At 40.8% G+C, this 21,911-nt stretch overlaps 1 protein-coding gene across 2 annotated transcripts in view; it reads left to right on the top strand.

The window, feature by feature from the left end:
- Window positions 1-21,911, top strand: part of ripor3 (RIPOR family member 3) — a 45,208-nt gene that overhangs the window by 3,054 nt on the left and 20,243 nt on the right. The window lies entirely within an intron of this gene.

Genomic DNA, 21,911 nt, shown 5'->3' with positions numbered 1-21,911 from the left:
CCTTTTCGGAAGGAAGGTTTTTGGCTCTCAGAGCCGGAGCGTCGGTTTCTCATGAACTCCCTCGGTGAGTGCAGCTCCAACCGACAGAGCTGCCAGAGAAAACATCAACACAACAAGCCGGGTCAGAATCTGGTGCTCTCCCTCACCCCCACCCACCCCTCTCACCCCTGTCCCTCCCCCCCTTCCTCCTCCTCACCCTTTCTTTATCTGCCCCTTATTCTCCTCTACATCTCATATGTTTTCTTTCCTCTCTCTTCCAACATCTTTTTGTTAGTTTCTCAGTGTTGGTGAAGTTCAAAGTGCCCCGAGTTCGTGGTTTGTCAAGTCCAATTAGTATTTTAGCTGTGTGTGTGTGTGTGTGTGTGTGTGTGTGTGTGTGTGTGTGTGTGTGTGTGTGTGTGTGTGTGTGTGTGTGTGTGTGTGTGTGTGTGTGTGTGTGTGTGTGTGTGTGGTAGCGGGGGGGCAGTCTACATGGGTCAGCTCAGCTGGAGGTCACCGGTTCAATTGTGCTCGAATTAAACGCTAGGGCTGGTCGTCGTGGGGAAAGTGTGCGTGAGAGACACTTAACAATAAGAAAGTGGGCGGGGCTTTCTGTGTTGTTCGCCGAAGCTCTTCCACATTTACCAGTTTCGTACTAATTGGTTCGGACTTCTCAACAACGGCACCATTAGCCGCGAGGATGCCGGCACTTTGGAAATGACTCTTTACCACTATGGGATTAAACGGTGTTTGTCTTTGCGGTCAAAAAGAGGCGTGCAGATGTTTGGTATTGTCGTCGTCACGGTTTTAGTGTCACTCTGATGCTGTTGTGTTTGAGGAGGAATTCTTCAATAAAGTGTGTAACGGCTGTTGAAAGGAGGGACAGTAGAGGGAGCAGGCTCAATGAAGGATGCACCGGCTGACGACTGAGTAACTTTTGAATGTATCTGAAGCAGCTGATTGTGTGTTTGTCTCACTATTTAACAGATGTTGGCTGTAATTCACAATTTTTTTTTTTTTGCTAAATAAAAAGTAATTAAAGAAGATATGTAGATGCAACTTTAAAAAATGATGGCTCATTGTTGTCTGAGTGTGTTTGCCAGGTGTGAAGGAGCCTTTGTTCTCTAATTAAGGGTACTACATTTAGTAGTTTTACATGACTGAATCATATTAGTAACACAGCACATGAATACAGTGCATACAGTTTCTATAGTCACCAAGGTCGAAGGTTTTGGGACATGAACCATTGAAAATCTGGGCAGATCCTAATATTTTTTTGCCATATGGGTGCAGAGACAGACTTGTCTCAACAAAGTGTAAAAGTTATGTTGGTCCAACTATGTTGGTGCACAAAAGTTTGTAGTTTCAAAATAACGGGCTCTAAAGTTGGGAAACCACAAACTTTGGCTTTAACTGTGAAAGATTTGTGCCGTGACTATTTTTCACCAAATAAATAAACCAACAAATTGTTCTGCATTTTCTGTGTGTACGTGCTTGTGTGTGTGTGTGTGTGTGTGTGTGTGTGTGTGTGTGTGTGTGTGTGTCTGCAGTCAGTGAGGGATGACTCATCATTTTCTAAGAGGTGTGCTGCATTTGCTATAATTTAAGGTGTGCGTGTGCAGCTTCAGTAATTTACAACAACAAGCTCATCCTGTCAACAAACCTGCTCTATTCCCAGATCGCTACACCTCCACTTATCATCCTTAAACACACAACCTCTATGCTGCTTCTAATTAGTCACATGACATCATCCCAAGCAGCACTTTTTTTTTTGTCTGGACACATCTGAAAGCTTATCTTGCCCCCACGCTCTGTGACCTCCAGGTCCACAAACCCTCTGGAGAAATGATGAACTGAAAGAAAAATCCACCGCAGGATGAAAATCAATCCCGCTGCTCCACATGAGAGCTTGTCAGCCTTTAAATTTTTATTTATTTATTTTTTTTAAACAGGATACGATCAGTTTATTTGCCCACTCTGACAAAAGAAAGCACCATAAAGCTGCTCATTTGCTAACAAACGATATGAAGCGTCAACCGAGGGAAATAATCCAGAGAAACAGATGGAAGTACGATACTGAGGCTGATTAACTGCAGCACAGTGACATGTTAAATTCTTTCCAGAAGACATTTCTGGATGAGATGGAGCAGGTTCGGCCAACGGAAAGCTCAGTGAATCTATGCAGAGCTTCTGTTTTATCTTTTGAATAACTAGTGTGGATGGTTTGGAAAGTTGGAGTTTGTCACCTTTTAAAAAAAAAAAATGATTTCCTCTTTAAACTTTTAATTTGCACTTGAGTTAAAAAATTTACGTTCGTGCCAAATTTAAAGATTTGAAGAACATAAAACCATTAAAAGCATCAAAACATAAGGAAAAGGACATTTAAAAACAATTAAGAACAGTGATTAAAACATTAAAAACAGTCATTAAAACATTAAACAAGCTAAAAATCGGATAAAAGTTACAGCGCAGTTTAAGAAATAAAATACAGTAGTTAAATGCAGAAATGCAAGAAATTAATCAACTGATGAATGGGACGGATGTAAGGTCACAGTGACCTTGACCTTTTGATCCCAACATCTGGTCAGCCCAGTCATTGGGACCAAGTGTGCCTTTGTGCCAAATTTTAAGAAGTGTTCACAACAATCGGGTTGATACGAGGTCACGGTGACCTTGACCTTTGACCGGCAAAATCGAATCAGGTCATTTTTGGGACCAAGAGAACGTTTGCGCATTCTTGAGTTATCACTTTTTAGTGTTGGGGAGGAACGGGGGATGGGCAACCTGAAAAAAAACTTAATGCCACGCTAAGCTAACTATTTCCAGGTTGTATCTTCATATTATATTGCACGTACGGACACAATAGTCGCATCAATCGTCCTATGGGAGTCAGTATGCTGTATAATATACAACGTATGTTAAAAACAGGTTCTTTTCTCCTTTCAAAACATCTGTACTTACAATTAGACACCTCATTTAAAAACTCTAAAATGTGCTTTGTATTAATGAGAAACATAATCGATTCAAGAGTAGGAGTGATTTATTTTGCGAATGGTGGAGATCAGATTTTTTTTGGAAGGAAACTTTCCCATTGTTCCATGACAGCTGCGGTGAAAATATGTCTTTAGTTTTGTAAGTGGGAGTGAAGACAGACACAGTCTTTAAAAAAAAAAAAAAAAAAAAAACGTTTTATTGTAATACATAAAGGGACTTTTTGTATCAGACCTCTCTGAAAAGAAGAAAGCTGCCCCCACTCCCTTACTGGTTTCAACGCAGTTCGACTGGTCCGTCGACTGGTTTTGGTCAGGTGTGCTGAGCGTGTCTCAACAGATCTCCGGCTAAACTCTTTGTCTTCTTTTCAGTAAACTATCCTGTTTATTCACACGTGTCAGCTGCAGTCAAAAGTCCTCAACAATTTACTTGAATGAACGTTTTATCCCGGTGGCTTCTGTGTGTATTCAGCGTCACGATTTCTTGTAATGTCAGCAAATATTTCAAAATTGTTGCGCTTCCCTGCAGTTCAGTTACAACTTTAATTGTTTCATTGGCCTAAACTCAACATAAGGATTTTGAAAAACATATATTTAAGGCTTTTCCTGAACAGTCACACACTTGGCACATTGTGAATCTTTTAACTGTTCGCGACCATTGAGAGGTTGTTTTTGTTTTTCCACAATTCACTGCACTGTGCTGACTAATAAAGCAGGAATGCTGTAAAAAAAATCTTTAAAATGAGCTTTTATTCATGAGCCCAAGCCTTATGGAGTGTTTTTTTTTTTTTTTTTATCGTTACTGTCAGACAAACTTCTATTGCTGAGCTCAGTCAGCATTTTTATTGGTCAAGGGTTTGAAATGATTTCTGGGTAATGGCAAATCATCCAATGACGTCAAAATTAGGAAGTTTCACGTCAATTAAATGGTAATTGGTGAGTGAGAGTGTTGTTGGAGCTTGAAAACAGGAAGTTGTTGCATAAAATATTGTATTTTTATGGGGGCAGAAATCTCTTTCATATGACTATTTTACCAATATTTCACGTTCTCCATTTACAGTACATTTACTGAACTACTATAGGAGCACTCAACACCAATTCAGAGGCAGAAGTTGCACTTTTTGTTTCACAAGCTTTTCAGATTAAGAGTTTACATTGTTAAAGATGAAACAGCGATGCCCAAGCTTTTTGCGCTTATGACCCCTTAATACACAGATTGTCACATTTTGATGCGTATTCGCACCAAAGAAAAAGCGCTATAATCTTAGATTGATTGAGTTAAATAGCAGTCAAATTATGGCATTTTACAAAAAAGCAAATATTAGAAAAAAGTCTCTGAAAATACCAAAAGTTTGTGTCGTTTTTTTCTTCTTTCCTCTCCCATTAATCATCTCGTGACCCCTCTAGATTTATCTTGTGACCCTTTGGAGTGGCCTCACTCTGAGGTTGGGAACCACTGAGCCAAATGTTATAAATGTATATTAAGCAGCAATAATTCAGTTTTATAAACTTATCAGTCAAATAATGTCATACAGTATACAATGATATCCATCAAAGGTATATATCTTTTACAGGAAACTTTGACTTTTGATTTTGATTTTCACCACTGATGTTTTCGGTCTCTGCTCTACTGCATTTAAGTCGACCATTTTTCTTACATGTTTGGGTCTTATGTAACTTATTAACACTGCACACAGAGACACATTATTAGTTTAACACACCGTTAGATGGACCTGACAGCTCGGGTAGTAAATTGCAGCCCCCAGGGGTCCAATTTAATAACATGGAGCTCAGTTCTGACCGTCTGCCTCCATGACCTCTTCAAATATTTAACTTTTGAATACATCTCAGAGCGGTACGACCCATTTTGACATTTGACATGACGGTTACATTATTATTTCACCTGCCGAATAGATTTTGTGAATATAAACAAACCTTTTAAAACAGCGCTTTTCTTGTCAAAATGCTCTCTGGAGTTCACAGCGACAAATGGACTTTACTGGTTCGATAGAATTGAAGCAGAAACGTGTTATCGACAAAATATATTACGGGAGATACGTTTTTGAACATTTTCTTTTGTTTTACTTCTCTGTAACTCTGCTGCTTTTAGATTTTTGGAATAGTAAATAGTGTAAAACTTTCTGTGTTTTCAGTTGGAAAATGGTTGCGGGAAGCCGATTGTAGCTAAAGTCAGTAATCGCTCCTGGTTTCTCTCGTTTCTGCGTTGCATTACTTCACGGAAAGATTTTACGACAGAACATATTCTCGGGCAACAGCTGAATAACGGACAAAAACCCCATAATGTCTTTCTGTGATTATGGGGCTGAATGCTGAACAAGACTCGCCTTGTACTTCACATTATAGTCGCAGTAGAGCAGCAGTTTGGGTGTTATTGCTGCTATAAATCTGTCTTAAATACTCGTGCACGATTTTTTTCTTAAAAGAACCCGAGCTCTGACTAGATGGACTTATATATCAAGCTTTTATTCTTACCGCAAATTAACTAATGTAAAAGCTTCATATCGCTGTTGAATATTTCCAACATAGATTGATTTCCTACTTCCCAGACGACTGTCTGGACATACAGGAAGTTAAAAAGCTTTAAAATGAACTAACAGACGAAGAAACTGGCTTTACTTTCAGAAGTTAAACCACAACTTGCATCAGTTATTTGAATTGATTTGCTTTGATTTGTTTTGATACAGCTTTGAGGCGTGGAAGACCACTTCATCCAGCAGCGCCATTTCGAAATCGTCACATTATTATTGCAGTGGTTGCAAAACTTAGGGTTTGGGGCCCTCCAGAGAGTCACATAATAAATCTATGTCCTCGTGAGATAATGTTGATGTTGATGTTGATGATGATGATGATGATGATGGGCGGCGGTTCTGTTTCACAAAGTTGTGTTTATATTTTGGTGTTTGTTCTAGCGGTTGATCTTAATTAATGAATAAGCCCCATTTAATGGAACTGGAAACAACACATACTGTAGCTATGAAACATAACAAGGAACTCCAACCAAGTGTTGCTTCTTTTTTTTTTTTTTTTTTTTAAGCGGTCAAAAACCAAAAGGTTTTGTAATCCAGTGGTTAAAGCGCAAGAATTTGTTGTATTTTTAAAAAAATAATGAAAATATATTTGATGTAAAACCATCCGGAAAGTAACTATGAATATTTATGCTTAAGTAAATAGTCTCTCCGAAGTATAGTTGAGTAAACAAATGAAGTAGTCGTGAAAAAGTACGCAAAAATTGTTGTCGGTGAGTTTTGCTTTCCATCATGGAATATTTTCATCGTTTCCTTGAACGCACCGAGAAGTAGAAGAAAGGGGAACAAGACGGGTATAAATCAGCCGACTCGGCTAAATAATCAAGCAGTCCAGCTCTTTCACAACGATCGAAGAGTCCCACGAGTCCAATCTGACGCGACACACTTGGTTGCTGCGACGCTCCCCGACGCCTTCAAGCGCTGACAACCGCCCGGGGTCGAAGGTCAAACCCGCGGTCTGCTCTCCGACAGGTCGGCCGTGTGTGTCAGTCTCACGCCGAGAAGATTTTGGGATGCGTGTAGTGTTTGTTGGTTGAATCTACAATATGACAACCTTCAAGCTAAAAAAATGAACGAACAATATTGAGGTAATTTACTTTAAAATCTTGAAATGTTACAAAAAAAACATTTTCTTTCTGTGCTTTTCGTCAGACAATCCAACATCAACAATATGCTCATAACACCTTCACAACCCCGTTGTGTCTACATGCACGTGTGTGTGTGTGTGTGTGTGTGTGTGTGTGTGTGTGTGTGTGTGTGTGTGTGTGTGTGTGTGTGTGTGTGTGTGTGTGTGTGTGTGTGTGTGTGTGTGTGTGTCACGTGGATGCGTGTCTGTTGGTGTGTTTTATCATTTCCCAGCATGCAGCCTGGTACCCCTGCACGAGCCCTACAGCTTCTTCTGTTTACTACTGATAGGAGATAAATGTGCTCGTCCTCAGGCAGACGCACAGAATACCTAAATGTGTTATTTTTCAAATCTGTCAGCGTGCAAAAATACCTTTTTTCATTTTTTTTATTTATTTTTTTAAATGGGTTTTGCCATTACACACCCGCTACGACATAAATTCAGTTTTTGACCCATTTCACCAGGGATTTCTCAATAATACATACATTTCTTGTATGAAAGGTGCTATAAAAATAAAATGTATTATTATTATTACAGTTGTGGATCGCTGTTCCATGCGTTTGAGTGGCAGGTGCCGGAAGGCGTGTGTGTCTGTACTCACCGTGGCAGGTTTTCAAGTGGCCGGTTCATTTCCCAAAAAGCATCTGGTTTTTCTTTCTTTCTTTTTTTTTTTTTTTTTTGTGCTCTACCTGCTGAGGAGAAGAAAAAAAAAAAAAAAAAGTCTGATGAAAACCGGTGAAACGTCTCTGTCCTCGCTGGATTGACTCGAGACGACAAATCACGACCTTGTGTTAAACGAACAACAAGCGATGTGTTTTAAGGGTGGATTTTCTGAGCCGAGATGCCCCCTCCTAACCCCCCCCCACACACACACACACACCCTCCACCCTCCTCGATAGTGCCATTCGTCTATGTTGAAACGCTTGTGGCCCTCGAGAGGCAGAACAAGAATTTCCATTTCACACTTGGGTGACGTTCCAGATTGGCCCAGCTCACACCACGGGGCCCTTTCAATGGCCGACATTATGCCGAGTTAAGTCAATCATGTCAAAAGGGAGAAGAAAGGAAAAAAAAACTCCGGTAGAAAAAAAAAAAAAAAACCTCTCTAGTACAGTGAAAACTAAAAGATAAATCATTATATTTATCTTCTAAGAGACATGATGAGAAGAAGAGCAAGTTGCGAAAAGCTACAGTCATACAATTGTAGGATTGTAAGATGCAGTTGTGGCAATACTGCAGATTTTCAGTCAGATTTTCCAAACATTCGCCTGCAGAGCCACGGGGAGACTCGTCCTGCACGCTGTGCCACATACTGTACATGCATTCTCATTTGTATCGGGTTTCTGCTCCATGAGGGCACAACGGGACAGATATGCAGGAATTAAGGTAACATTATGCCGACACCGGGGTTAAAGGAAGTTGAGGGAAGGGCGTTGTTTTTATAGTTTAGGTCTGAATTCCCAAATCCCTGATTTCTTTGTGAAATCGCCTCCATGTGCATTATAAAAGGGATTTTAGCGTCAACGTTTTCAAACTCCAGGACAGCTGTCGTAGTGAGTGCAGATTAAAATCAAGGGGTACTTTATATCCTTTTTGGACGCATGGCAACTGTCGAGAGGCTCCAATTCGATGAGTTTTCTGCAAGTACCGAAGCTACTAACTCAAATAATCCATATTCTACTGGTCATAAATCTGGTAGAGCATTTGGATTTTTTGAAATCCTCCATAAATGTCTTTTTTTTTTTTTTTTTATCAACCTGCAGATCAGGGTTAGCGGATAAAATATTTCATTTTTGTAGAAGCTGGTTCAAACAAACAGCAGATTTCAAAACCAGATGTAAAAAACAAAAAAAACACAAATTGTCCAAAATCAGGCAAAATCTAGGCCCAAAAGATTTCACAGGGTGGTTGAAGACGACGAAGAGGGATTTAAAAGGAGTGGAAATTAAAATACTCCATTAAAACTTCATCTTTTGTTGTGCTTCGAACAGAAGTTCATCTCTCACTGCTGCATTAGTTGACGTATTTCACCTTTAAAAACATTTGAAGGAGTTTGGCCCAAATTGTTGGTTTAATGGCCCTTTAAACATTCAAATTAACACGTGTGGATCAGCCACTCGTGACGAGTGGACGCCGACTGACACGGTAATTGAAACACAAACCGACTGATTGCTGATGAAGCTCGAGCTTCAGTGAGCTAAAAGGGAAGATCACGTGTCCACCTGCTGAGCTCCAGATCACTCTGAACGCAGCGACGGCCGGAGCGGGAGAACGAATACTGCTGCTTCGGGCACATAGAAGTGTGTGTGTGTGTGTGTGTGTGTGTGTGTGTGTGTGTGTGTGTGTGTGTGTGTGTGTGTGTGTGTGTGTGTGTGTGTGTGTGTGTGTGTGTGTGTGTGTGTGTGTGTGTGTCGAAGCAGACGTTGTTCTTTGCTAGATTGAACCCACTGGCCTCACTTCCTGCAGAGCGACTGGGTATCAGATACAACACAAACTCGCTCACAAACAGCTTCCCGCCGCGATCCGTATTCCTATTTTCTTCGACTCGGAGTGTGTGTGTGTGTGTGTGTGTGTGTGTGTGTGTGTGTGTGTGTGTGTGTGTGTGTGTGTGTGTGTGTGTGTGTGTGTGTGTGTGTGTGTGTGTGTGTGTGTGTGTGTGTGTGTGTGAAACTTGAACATTTCATTAAGCTGGCCGGACACTGCCGTGTTTTTATTCATCTTGTCAGCCATGTTAACTTAAACTTAGGACATGAGGCAGTTTATTGTCATTGTAAAAAAAAAATTTTTTTTTTTAATACAACGAAATTGAGTTGGCAACTCATCAGTTCGGCAGCAATGAACAAGGTAAAAGATGTATGAGGAAAAAAAAAAGAAAAAAAAAAAGATAAAACAACACACCATGGCTTGAACAATAGACGTATAAATAAGTGTAATAAATATATGAGATAAAACAGGCATCAACGGCCTTAAAGGGCAGTGCATTGTTAAAATGTGGTTTTTATTGGCTATTATTAGGTGTGTGCGTGGGGGTGGGGGGTTGATGGAGGCAACAGCTCTGGGGAAAAAGCTGTTCCTCGGTCGATGCTGGAAAACTTCACGTTTGAATTGTCTTTTCTCACACCGACCGTAAGGTTTAGATCTGTTTTTTGGGTTGTTGTTTTTTTTATTCCAGTGAAGTTTATTCATTTGAAATTCAGATTAAATCTCTTAAATTAACATGTTAAGTACAATAAAATCTGTGTTAATGTAGCAGAAAACAAAACTCATGTCACTTCTTTTATAGCTCCTTTAAAAGTAACTTTAAGACAGCAGTTTTAAAAGGTACGTGAATCTTAAACCGCGGTTACGGCTGTGAGACGCTCCAGTAAACTCCCGCAAAGCGCATCTCTTCTGCTAGAACAATCGGACTCTGTGGGGATTTTTTTTTTTTTTCTGAAAGAGAGACTTTTACAAAACCCAAACAAGAACACTTCAAGGAGACACAGATGATGTCTGTTCGGCCACCTCTGAATCCCTCTGGAGACGTCGAGCTGTTGCAGAAGGTTAAAACAGGTTTAACTCATAGTGACGCAAAGAGCACATTTAAAATCATTGTTCGGGGAACCTGGCAGCTGTTACTTGGAGACACAGTTTGTTATCTGTTTTTAAAAAAAAATATTATTTCCAGTTACTTCTGTTTTTTTTTGTTGTTGTTTTTTTTTACCATTTATCAGCTTTTGTGAGTAAAGCTTCTCTTTAGTGTCGACATCCTGTGTAAATTTGATAATTAGTTGTTGCGTGGAGACGCGACCCGACATTTCAATGAGTAAGTGCGGCTTCCAATTCTGAACTTTCAGATTTCAATCGCAGGTTGTGGCTTTAATTCAGCACCCGAACGAAGTACCGGAGCCGTCATTCAAATATTGATATATCACAAAAATGTAAATTCGAACCATCTTCCACGCGGTAGTTGAGATAAATTTCCAGCCTACTGTTAGCGGGACCCCTCCGGTATCGTATATCACATCTGCCGTGAGCATCTCTTAGTGTCTTAAATCAGCGACCTGATGTCTGCAGCATGTGGACGGATAAAGACCCGCAGACCCGCCGGACTCGTCACACTCGACAAGAGTCGTTCATCAGGCTGCGTTGGATGTGTGCTCCGATAGTTAGAGTCGAGGCGGACCGCAAACTGTCTGGTTTAGATTCAGGGTTCACGATAACGGACAGTAATGCTGATACTTAGCATGTTATACTGTGTTCACAACCTTAGCTTAGCATAACGCTAATTAGCCCCCCCCCCAAAAAAAAATAGATAGATAGATAGATAGATAGATAGATAGATAGATAGATAGATAGATAGATAGATAGATAGATAGATAGATAGATAGATAGATAGTACAGCTTAAAAAAAAAAGTACAGCTGAAGCTCATGAAAATGCAGTTTTCCAGGAACAAAAGTCAAATAATGAATGTTTACAATTCAATTGTAAAGACCTCGGGTTCATTTTCGGAAAAAAAAAAAAAAGCAGCCATTAATCTGCTTTTTGGATCTCTATGCTGTCCTTTTCTCTCTCTGCTCTCCTCTCCAACCGGTGGAGGCACAAGCTCCGCCCACCTCTGAGGCTGCTTCTGTCGGAGGTTTTTCTTCCTGTTCAGAGGGAGGTTTTTTGTTGTTGTTGAATTTCTCTGCGTAAATGCTGTAAAGTTCTGTTTAAGGGCGCTTTATGAATGAAATTGAATTGAATTGATCAATCAACGTTCTGACAACCACGCGACTCGTGTTGCGCACTTAATTCTCCAACGTTGAAATTACGTCAACGTCGTCACGCTTAGCCACGCCTGCTTTGGCGCGAACCGTCCCACCTTCTGCTGAACTCACCTTTAATAGCCGACGGAGGGGTTTCCAGAATAAATTAAAACAAAGTCACAGCGAAAGGCTGAAGCTGTAAAGTAATAAAACTTGGGCGGGAACCAAGTTGAGGGTTCATCCTTCGGGGGCCCACCGTGAATATCTGGTCCAAATTTTTAAGGACAATCTATCCGACAGTAGTTTCACAACAAAAAAACAACAACCACATCATCCATCTTTTAGGGACCATAAATGCCTCGCAGACCTTCACGATAGTCCCCAGAGACGTGCTGCTAAAGGAGCTGGAAACCACGGAGCCCGCTGCCGCTTTCATAAAGTAGATGAAGACTGAAGTGCCCTTGAGCAAAGCACATACATCCCCCCCCCCACCACCACCACCACCACCAACGACTGTGCGACTGTATTCACCGACGGGTTTTTTGTTTTTTGTTTTTTGTTTTTTGCTGTGCATGTGTGTTCGACGTGTTCGCGGCTCAGTTTCAGCGCTGTTGACAGCGAGGAACTTATTGGAGGGATGGAAAAGACTTCGTATGATTACAAACCCACAACTCCTCTTTCCTCTTCCTCCTCCTCCTCCTCCTCCTCCTCCTCACGTCCCCTCACCTCAGAAAAGAAAATACAAACCAGAACCAGGCAGACAAACTGGGAGAGAAGAAGAAAGAAGAAGAAATGAGGAGAGTTTTCAGCTCTTTATCTGTCTTTTTATTTATTTCTGATCAGACACAGCTGAAGGAAACCAATGAGAGAAAGAAAAGTAGGGATGCCCTCTGACTTTCCGATCAGCTTTTAAAAATAAAAGGCCGTCGAGAGAGAAACAAGATCATAAATGTGTCTTTTTTTTTTTTTTTGGACTGAGACAGATAAAAAATAAAAAAAAAAAAAAAAGGGCAGAAATTGGATGGAAATGGATTCAAACAGGGAACCAACTAATTAATTACTTAAAAATAAATGACTCCATTAATTTCTTATTTCAGAGGATATCTTACTCACGACGAGCTCGAGGTAGCTGAGCAGTTTAGTGTTCGTATGTGCTGTACGTCATCAGCTTGAGGAACGAGCTCGTCTCTGTTGCTAGGGTCGTCGCTAAGGGCCGGACTACTTCCTGGAGTCATTGCGTGCGTTGCATTCGTTACCGATTGTTTCCCAGTTGTTAGTCACACACACACCCCCCCCCCCTCATGCGTTGCCATGGCAACGGGGAGCAAATGGCCCCTCAACATGAATGCACTTTGTTTACATATATTATTTAGATGGTAACTTGTTGTACAATCGCAAAACATTACACTTCGAGGGTAATATTGCTTAATTTGAAAATATATCAATCCACCCTGAAAATGTTTATATACACCGACCTACTTTCGCCGACGGCTTAAGTTAACACTTTTCCTGGGATTTCTTGCTAGTTTTATTTCCCAACGCTCGTCATTAAGCTCTTTGTCACATCACAATAAATCATCCTTTCTGTCTGGAGGCTGCTGCTCGGATGAAAGTCTGGAAGCTGACCCGACACACACACACACACACACACACACACACACACACACACACACACACACACACACACACACACACACACACACACACACATACAAAGAAGGATTTTAAGTGTAATCCACGTCTGGATGCCAAAGTCATCACCCACATTGCTCACATAGTTCTAACTCAGCTGTTTATTGATGAACATAATCAGACGAGGATTATGTTCATCAATTTGCCAGCGCACACAAATGTGGACAGTCAGTGTGTGTGTGTGTGTGTGTGTGTGTGGGTGGGTGTGTGTGTGCATCTGGTGCAGGCAGATGTTTTTCATCTTTTGTCCAAAAAAAAAAAAAAAAAAAAGACAACGAATGTGCACTCGAGCGTCGAAGTGTTTGCGGCAGGGTGGTATGTGTGTGTGTGTGTGTGTGTGTGTGTGTGTGTGTGTGTGTGTGTGTGTGTGTGTGTGTGTGTGTGTGTGTGTGTGTGTGTGTGTGTGTGTGTGTGTGTGTGTGAGAGAGAGAGAGGAGCCCAGATGTTTGTATCTCCTCAGGAAAAACAGAGATGTACGCTGTGTGCGATGGAGTTCATGTCAATAGATCGGAGAGATGAAGTTACTTAAGAGTCTGTTAATCTTCGCTATCACTACATAACAAACACACAGCAGAGAGAGGGAGAGAGAGGTGTGTGTGTGTGTGTGTGTGTGTGTGTGTGTGTGTGTGTGTGTGTGTGTGTGTGTGTGTGTGTGTGTGTGTGTGTGTGTGTGTGTGTGTGTGTGTGTGTGTGTGTGTGTGTGTTGGACTGCAGAACGAGTGACAAACGAGAGGAGTCGGCAGACAAAAACAGAGCCACAGGACGAAGGAGGAAGACGGGAAAAACAGAGTGATGAGAACAGGAGGAGGAGGAAATCTGAGAAAGTGAAAAAAAGAAGTGAAGTGGAGACACAAAGAGATGATGATGATGATGATGATGATGATGATGATGATTGCTGCAGAGGAGGACGACTCTCCTCTCATACACTCTCTCTTCTTCTCTCCTTCAACCTACATAATTATTCTACAATATTTCCTGAATGCCGTCTGTCTCGTGTTTTTTTTTTGTGCTTTGTTCGTACATCTCCTTTCCATTAATGAGCCCGTTTGGCTCACTAATAGTTCATTTAGTAAAACTAAAACTGTTTGTGTAACATCTGTTTAAGACTGCAGATTTAAATGTCTGAAAAATGTCATGAAAAGTGCAATTTCACTCACGTATTTCCATTTCAATTTTGAATTTAACTATCTGGGTGAAATTTAAAGGAATAGTTTGACATTTAGAAAATTACAATTATATCAAATCTGTCCAAAAACTGATGTGTAAAAAAACAGCAGTTTTATTGATTTCTCGGAAAGTCACGTATTCTTGAGCTGTTTTGCCTGAAACCGTTATTTATCTGCCAATTACCAGTATACCTAAAAAAAATATTAAAAAAAAGTCGACTCAATTTAGCATTAATCATGAAGGAAATCGAGAATGTAGTAGCCTCAATACATTTGAGTAGTTTATACATCAGGCTTGTGAAAAATAGTTGACAAAACTAAACGTCAATATCAATTCAAGTTTCTGCCAGATCAACAAAAATGCTTAATATAACGAGCTGGAAATCAGGAGGAAGGTTTCGGGCTGAATTGGTTGAAAAAAAAAAATGAAATGAAGGACACATAAAATACAATCTTATGATGTTTCACAACATCCTTTTTTTTTTTTCATACTGCCTCATCAGCCGGAGGATTTTTACCCCTCAATCCCTCCCGACGCCCCCTGATCCTCCAAACTAAATCTAAACATTTCGCCGGGTGTTAACAGACCTCCAGTTCAGCACTAATTCATTCACTTAAAACAACAATCGACAGAATGGCCTGAAATAAACAAAACAAAAAAACTCAGCCTGTGGTGAAGACGCAGGGGGAGGGAACGCGAGTCATGCTTGTAGATATTTAGTTTACCCAGCAGGCACTCGGGCCGAGAAACAACCAAACGGACTCCGTTAAATGTGATGTGCGCAGCACTGACGTCATCATATCTACGATTCGTCCCGTGACCCTCAGATTATGCATCCAAAGTCGTGATGACCCGGGACAAAGTTTCACAATGTGAGGAAATAGTTCATTCCTCTCTCCGTGTGCATCTCGTAACAAACACGACTGTTTATCATCACGCTTGGCATCGTGACGGTTTGTGAAGAAAGATTAAAACGGCATCAGGCAGCGATGCATCATTAAACAAACAAAAAGAATCCCTCTGGAGTTGCAGCTCTTTAAAAAAAAAAAAATAATAAGTTATGAATTATTCTGTTCTCTCCGTTTCTATTAACTCCTTACTTCATGTAGAAAATCTCTTCATAAATAACCGATTGAGCTATAAAATTTGTATATTCTTTTTCCACTTTATTACTGTAACATGACAACTTTTTACCTTTCTTTATAAATTATTTGAATGTGTTCCACGTTAAGGTGAATTTCAATTGAATTTATCACCGCTGACTTTGTCAACATGTACATTTGATCAACCATATCACACATAAAAACAGATATAAAGGAACATTTAAAAATATAGAAAAGAAACGAGATGTCTAAGAACAGATAAAAAGCATGAGAACCAGATCAAATGCATAAAATTAAACACAAATAGAGTGAGTTAACCGAGTTAGCTTCCCTGATATCTGACAGGTAGTTTGTTCCACAGCTTTGCAGATAAAAGCCGAAATCCCAATTTTTCTTTCGGCCGTTTGCTGGAAAAACTGTAAATGTCTTCGACAGCAATTGAAAAGACTACAAATCTCAAAATTTGACGCTGACCAGATGAATATTATTGAGCTGATTTAATTTATGTATCGTAAAGGTTAAGCAACTACGGTCGCTATTTTAGGAATGTTATGAGCAAGCGCCGTCTATTAAAGCAGTGTGCTTCCATCCAGAGCAACATAGCTCTTTACTCTGGGGGGATATGAGTCATCCGTGACCTCTGACCCCTCCAGAATGAGCCAGCCGATCTCGTTTTCAGCCGGCAACCGAGCCGGAGGACTCAAGTGGGGATTTAAATCAAGACAAAAGATGACACAAAAAGAAACTGAAACAAATCGTTTGATTCGGATTAAAGGATAATTCAAACGCTTTATGTCTTTTCACACACACGGAAGAATCTCTTTGATTCGAAGAGTCACGACGACTAACTTCACACTGCAGAGATAGAGTTCCTCCTTCGGATGATAAACGACGCTTTTGTGTACTTTGTTTACTCGGGGAAACTGAGCGGAGTCTCCGAGGAGCAAGTCAGAGTCGATTCAAACTTCTCTGCTAATGATCGCAGATGATATCTAAGCCAGGGAGAGAGAGTTAGAGAGAGAGAGAAGGGAGGTGAGGACAATCACATTAAAAAAAAACAACAAAAAAACAGGAGGATGAAAAGGAGGTAAACCAAAAAAAAAAAGGAGAAGAGAAGAAGAGGAAGGATGAGGAAAAAGATCCCCCGTTATCAGCGCAGCTACAGTACGTCGACATCACGTGTCGCCCTGCGGTCTGTGAACACTGGCAGACCGAAGCAGCAGAACATAGAAGTGGAAACGAGACTATTTCGCCGAATTGGAGTGATTACCGACGAGTCGGCCGAAACCACATTTAAAAACAGTCGGTCGGACCACCTCCACCCTGCGAGGGAGGGACACAAGAAAGAAGGAAATTAATCCCTTCTGCTCCAGTTTTACATGTAGTTTTTGAACCATGTGTGTATTAGCGTGTGTGTGTGTGTGTGTGTGTGTGTGTGTGTGTGTGTGTGTGTGTGTGTGTGTGTGTGTGTGTGTGTGTGTGTGTGTGTGTGTGTGTCTGCTCCAAGCAGCAGACACACACAAGGGGCCCGTACATCATGTGTGGTGGCAAACACACACACAAGCAGACACATGTCAGACACTTAAATGTTTACATGCGCACACACACATATATACTAACACACACACACACACACACACACACACACACACACACACACACACACACACACACACACAGAGGCCCCAACCTCCCACCTCCTCGCCACATGGGACCCCGTAAATCACTTGCAGGTCAAGGCAAATTCTTTTTCTTTCTTTTTTTTAAGACCAGAAACTCACCACAGCTTTCTTTCAGACCTCGTGAGAAACTACACACACACACACACACACACACACACACACACACACACACACACACACACACACACACACACACACCTCCCCTCTTTTGTTCCCCGTTGCATTTTTTTTTTCCATCACTCCAGGAATGCGCCTCCCCTCATTTCACATTCGAATCACATTCCCCCCGTTATTTATTTTTTACGTTCTGTTCATCAGCGTAAGCCTCCAATTAGGACGCTTTTACTTTACTTTTTTGCTCAATATCGTTTTTCTCGCGAGTCGTTTTCGATCACGTTTTTTTTATTTATTATTATTTATTTTTTTTATTCCAACCAAACCGCTACACACCAGCTGCAGCCAGCGATCCGGCGGCTAATTAATCATGAGGGAAATCAGAGCAGATTCAATGAAAAAAAAAACTGAAGGAATCTAAAAGATATTATTAAATAAATAAAGCAAAATTAGAGTGCAAATAATCAATCTATTTTTTAAGAAATAAACCGGGTTTGAAACCGTCACTTCGTCATGTTGTAGCAGTCGATAAGTTGACCCTGTAAACATTCACTACGGTTAACTGACCCACTTCATGGTGATGACAGAGGAAAAAGATGAAGCCGTTCGAAGCATCAACCGTTTCCTCAGAGAAAAAGATGAATTCAATATATAAATACAATCCCATTCGAAGGCAGCAAAGCGTGAGTCAGCACGAATGATAGCGGGACGATTCAACTGATATGAATGCACTTATTTTTAATTGTTATCATACCTGTGATTCTGTGAAATCTAAAAAACTTGGAAAAAAACAAAACAGATTTTAGATTTCAATCAGATTAAATCAACAAAACTGATACGAGACCTGACTTCTCTGAATCTTGGAAGTCTTAAAATGATCTTGTTGAATAATTTCAAGAAGTGGCAGAAATTGAATATATTATTCGTAATCACGTTTTAAAATCCCCTGAAACAAAGAATTGTATTTTCATTACCTTCGATTGAGTTCTCACAGAAGCCACTGTGTTGCACTGCCATGTTTTTTTTTACAGGAGCCTAGAAGGGACAAACCAAACACTGGCTCTGCAGAGGGGCCTTTTTGCTTTTTTTTTTTTTTTTTTTTTTAGCTCGTTCACACGCCTGGAAGGGAAGAAGGTTGTTCAGTTCACCACTGGAGGCCACCAAATCCTACACACTGCTCCTTTAAGACTAAAACTAAGATTGGAGAAAGTGACTCCGCATGTCAATAAAAATATGGTCCAGCTCCACGATGACGGAGATTTAAAAAGCAGAACCGGGTAAATACGTGAGTTTATAACTCAGATTAAAAAAAAAAAAAGAATACGTATGAATATTTCTGTCTCACATTTAGACGTGAAACTGCACAGTCCAATCTGGCCCCTTGAAATGTCGCTTACAATTCGTTTGCATGGACCAGACTTGAACATATCCTAAATGACTTTAAAAACCCTTCTGGAAGTCATGTAAAAAATGCTGTGGCTCGTCACTATGTGGAGCTGCCATCTGCCTTCACTCTGTCCTCATGAGTTCTGTGGAATAAAAACATACTTTTTGGTCACTTAAATTTTTAATTGAAGCAGCTGGAGCTCCCTCGTTAAAAAAAAAAAAAAAAAACTTGATTTGAGAAAAATATCTTCGGGTGAGGTTTAAACTTAAAAAAAAAAAGTGTTTGAAAATTAAGAACGGTATGTGTAATCCATGCAAATGTGAAGATTACTCCCCCTCCCACCCAACCTTTCCAGTCACTCTGTTTCTGCACTATTTCTCTTTTTCCTGCTACATGTCTTTGAGTGAAATGTGTGTGTGTGTGTGTGTGTGTGTGTGTGTGTGTGTGTGTGTGTGTGTGTGTGTGTGTGTGTGTGTGTGTGTGTGTGTGTGTGTGTGTGTGTGTGTGTGTGTGTGTGTGTGTGTGTGAGACCAGGACACGCTTTAAAGAAGCTCGTTTACAAAAGTTGAGGGTGTGTCGGGATTTTAAACATTGTTCAAGGGCATCTGGGACGTTTCCTGTGTGTTGCTTTGATTGTTTCCCACAGTTGATCGTGGGTCGATCTGGTTTTACTGCAATATGCAATGCTATAAGTCTTCTTTATAATTATCACTCTTGTCGTCTTCTAATTTTCTTTATATTACCTCTCTGCACATTGTCTGATCTAATATCCTTTTTGTGTCTTGGTTATGTTTCATTCGGCTTTGATTTTTTTTTTTTAATTTTCACGCTAACAACCCGCAACTCTGCCTCCGCCTCTCTGTGAGTCTGTCCTTCTTCTGCTTCAGGGCCACATGTGGTGGATGTTTGGTGGTTCAGAGGAAACCCCCGAATTCCTCCGAACAAACACGAACACAAAAGAATTTTTTTTCTTTTTCTTTTACTGTATTTAACTCAGCAGAAATCTCAAAAGTTTGAATTTAAAAGGGAAGCTGCTTTGTCAGAGTGCCGAGTTATTATTGTAACATTTTTCTCAGCTAACGACACTAAATAGAGACAAATGCATAACATGATTGCCTGGAACAGCTGAGGTTTTCTCACAGGTGATTTAGTGAGCTTGACATGTTAAGAAATGTTACAAGCAAGAGGCGGTGACAGAGCAGACCGGTGGAGATGGATGTAATCTGTGACCGCAGAAGGCTTTATGCTCGTCTGATAGATGGATGTGTATCAAATTCTTCTGTTACAGCCGGTTAATGTGGAATTCAGCCAGAGCCTCAAGTATGTAATTCTGCTCCTCTCAGCTCAATATGACCGAGCAGATCCTTTGTTTGGCATTTCTCAAAAGGCTCTACTCTGCGTTTCAAAAAGCTTTTATTCTGAAAAACCCAGCTGTCATGTCTCTTCTCTGTAATATTTTAATACCAGCAGCAAACAAGTCTCTGTAACCGTGTTGAGTAGGTGGTTCATATCAAGAGTTTTGGGAGACAGACGGTCGACAGTACGGAGATAATTTCCTGCAAACAATTAACAAATTTCCTACAAATCACATAACGGGCACGGTGTGGTGGTCAAATACAAAAAGTTACATTTCAAACATAAAAAAGATCCAATTTTTCTAAGACTGAAAAATGTGTTTCACAAACATACGAGGACAAAATAAGAAAAACATAATTTTTGGTTCGGTCTTACCGCTTTTAGTGTGCTAAGGATTTTCTCACAAAAAGTCATTTGACCTTCACAGCAGCAGGTGGTGCGAGAAGTCCATTCAAAAACAATTTAAACCCAAATCCTGCTTTGTCGTTGTTTTGCCAGGAAATTAGACCTTAGATTATACATAACCTCCTGGTTTCAAAAATGAGGCCAATGTGGAATTGCCATAAAGTGCAATACCACTGAGTCGCCACTAGAGGTTAGCTCCAAAAAAAACATCCGGCTCCATAGACTCCCATTCAACGTCTCTCTTGAAACACTAAGTCAATCATTTTTTTCCACAAGTTATCTTGGTGTTGTTAGCTTAAGTCGCTCCTTCTTATTAGTTTTCTGGCGGATTAATTAGAAATTAAGCCTCAAAAAGACGTATTTCTGGGGCCGTGTCCGTTTGATTGACAGGCCTGTGGTGCAGTCAGGTTACGGCTATCGGTGGGCGGGACGTAGTATCGCCGGATTGCCAATCAGATCGAGTCAGATCCCCCTCCCCATCTCAAATATGGTCACCAACGGCTCCAAACCGCTCGGCAATACCAAGATGCCACCGGCCATATTTCCGAACTCGAGGCTTCGTAACGGCCGTTCACAAACCAACGCAACTGTTGGTTGCTGCATGAATCAGCCCGCTACAGCCATTCAAACAAAGACGTGCTTTGACAGCAATAAAAAACAAAACAATAACAAAGTCGGATTCTCGTAAAAATGGTGAATCTGGTTCTGATTCATTAGCATGTCAGTGTTTGCTTCTTAAAGCCAAACACCCTATAAAGCTGAGGATGAAGAGGATTTCAATACTTTGATTTATTAAGGGAATTATATGGTTTCACGACATGGTCGGTGTTGACATGCCTCCCATCAGCAGGGTAATTCAAAGAGGTGGGAGCTCGTCCCTCCCGCTGGTCTCTGGACACGGCTTATACATCTGCAACAACTTTTACAACTGAATCATATTTCTCTTTAAGCGGTAAAAAGTTGTTGTCACGGGGCATTTCGGCCTTCAGGTTTGTCAAGAAGGAATGATTTGAAATTAATGGGCTGGAAATGACACTCAACAAAAAAAACAAAAAGTTATCCTTGTAAAACAAAAGACACTTGACCTTCTCTACCGGGAGAAACTGTGTGTGTGGACAGTATAAATGCTTACTCGGCTAACTTTGGTCCATAATAATGAAACCTGGTTTCTCCATCCCCCGTCTGTTGTGCGTACGGTTGCCCGGTGACTCTGTTGGTTTTGGCTTCAGGACCGAAGTGTGCTTCATATTCTGGGTCAGGGACTCCGAACTCGGTCCCTCTGAACTACTTACGCTGGCAGCGTGCCGTGTTTCTGCCACGCTCTGGACTCGAATCTGAGTCACAAAGGGAATAAAACTGAGCGAGTCCGACCTTGATTCACTTCGTCTGCTGCTGGAGCTCTTCAGCCCGACGATACTGTAAATCCAAACACGAATTCATAGCTCAGATTTTAACGTGAAGGCAAAGCAGGATATGAACAAACACACAAAGGTATGAACGGGATATTAAATACTGCATATTCATGATGTTGTTTACTTTGTTTGTTTGTTCAGACTTCCTCAGGGATTAAGTACACATTACGTTTAACATCCACACTCAGAGTGCAACCCGATATCACGGCAAAGCGTGAAATAG

Source organism: Brachyistius frenatus, unplaced genomic scaffold (assembly GCF_029030835.1).
Source record: "Brachyistius frenatus isolate BFR_SWC_R1_liver_20210118 unplaced genomic scaffold, ASM2903083v1 Contig_141, whole genome shotgun sequence".
Classification (NCBI taxonomy): Eukaryota; Metazoa; Chordata; class Actinopteri; family Embiotocidae; genus Brachyistius; species Brachyistius frenatus.
Note: the sequence above shows the minus strand (reverse complement) of the source record. Positions and strands in the feature narration are given on the sequence as shown.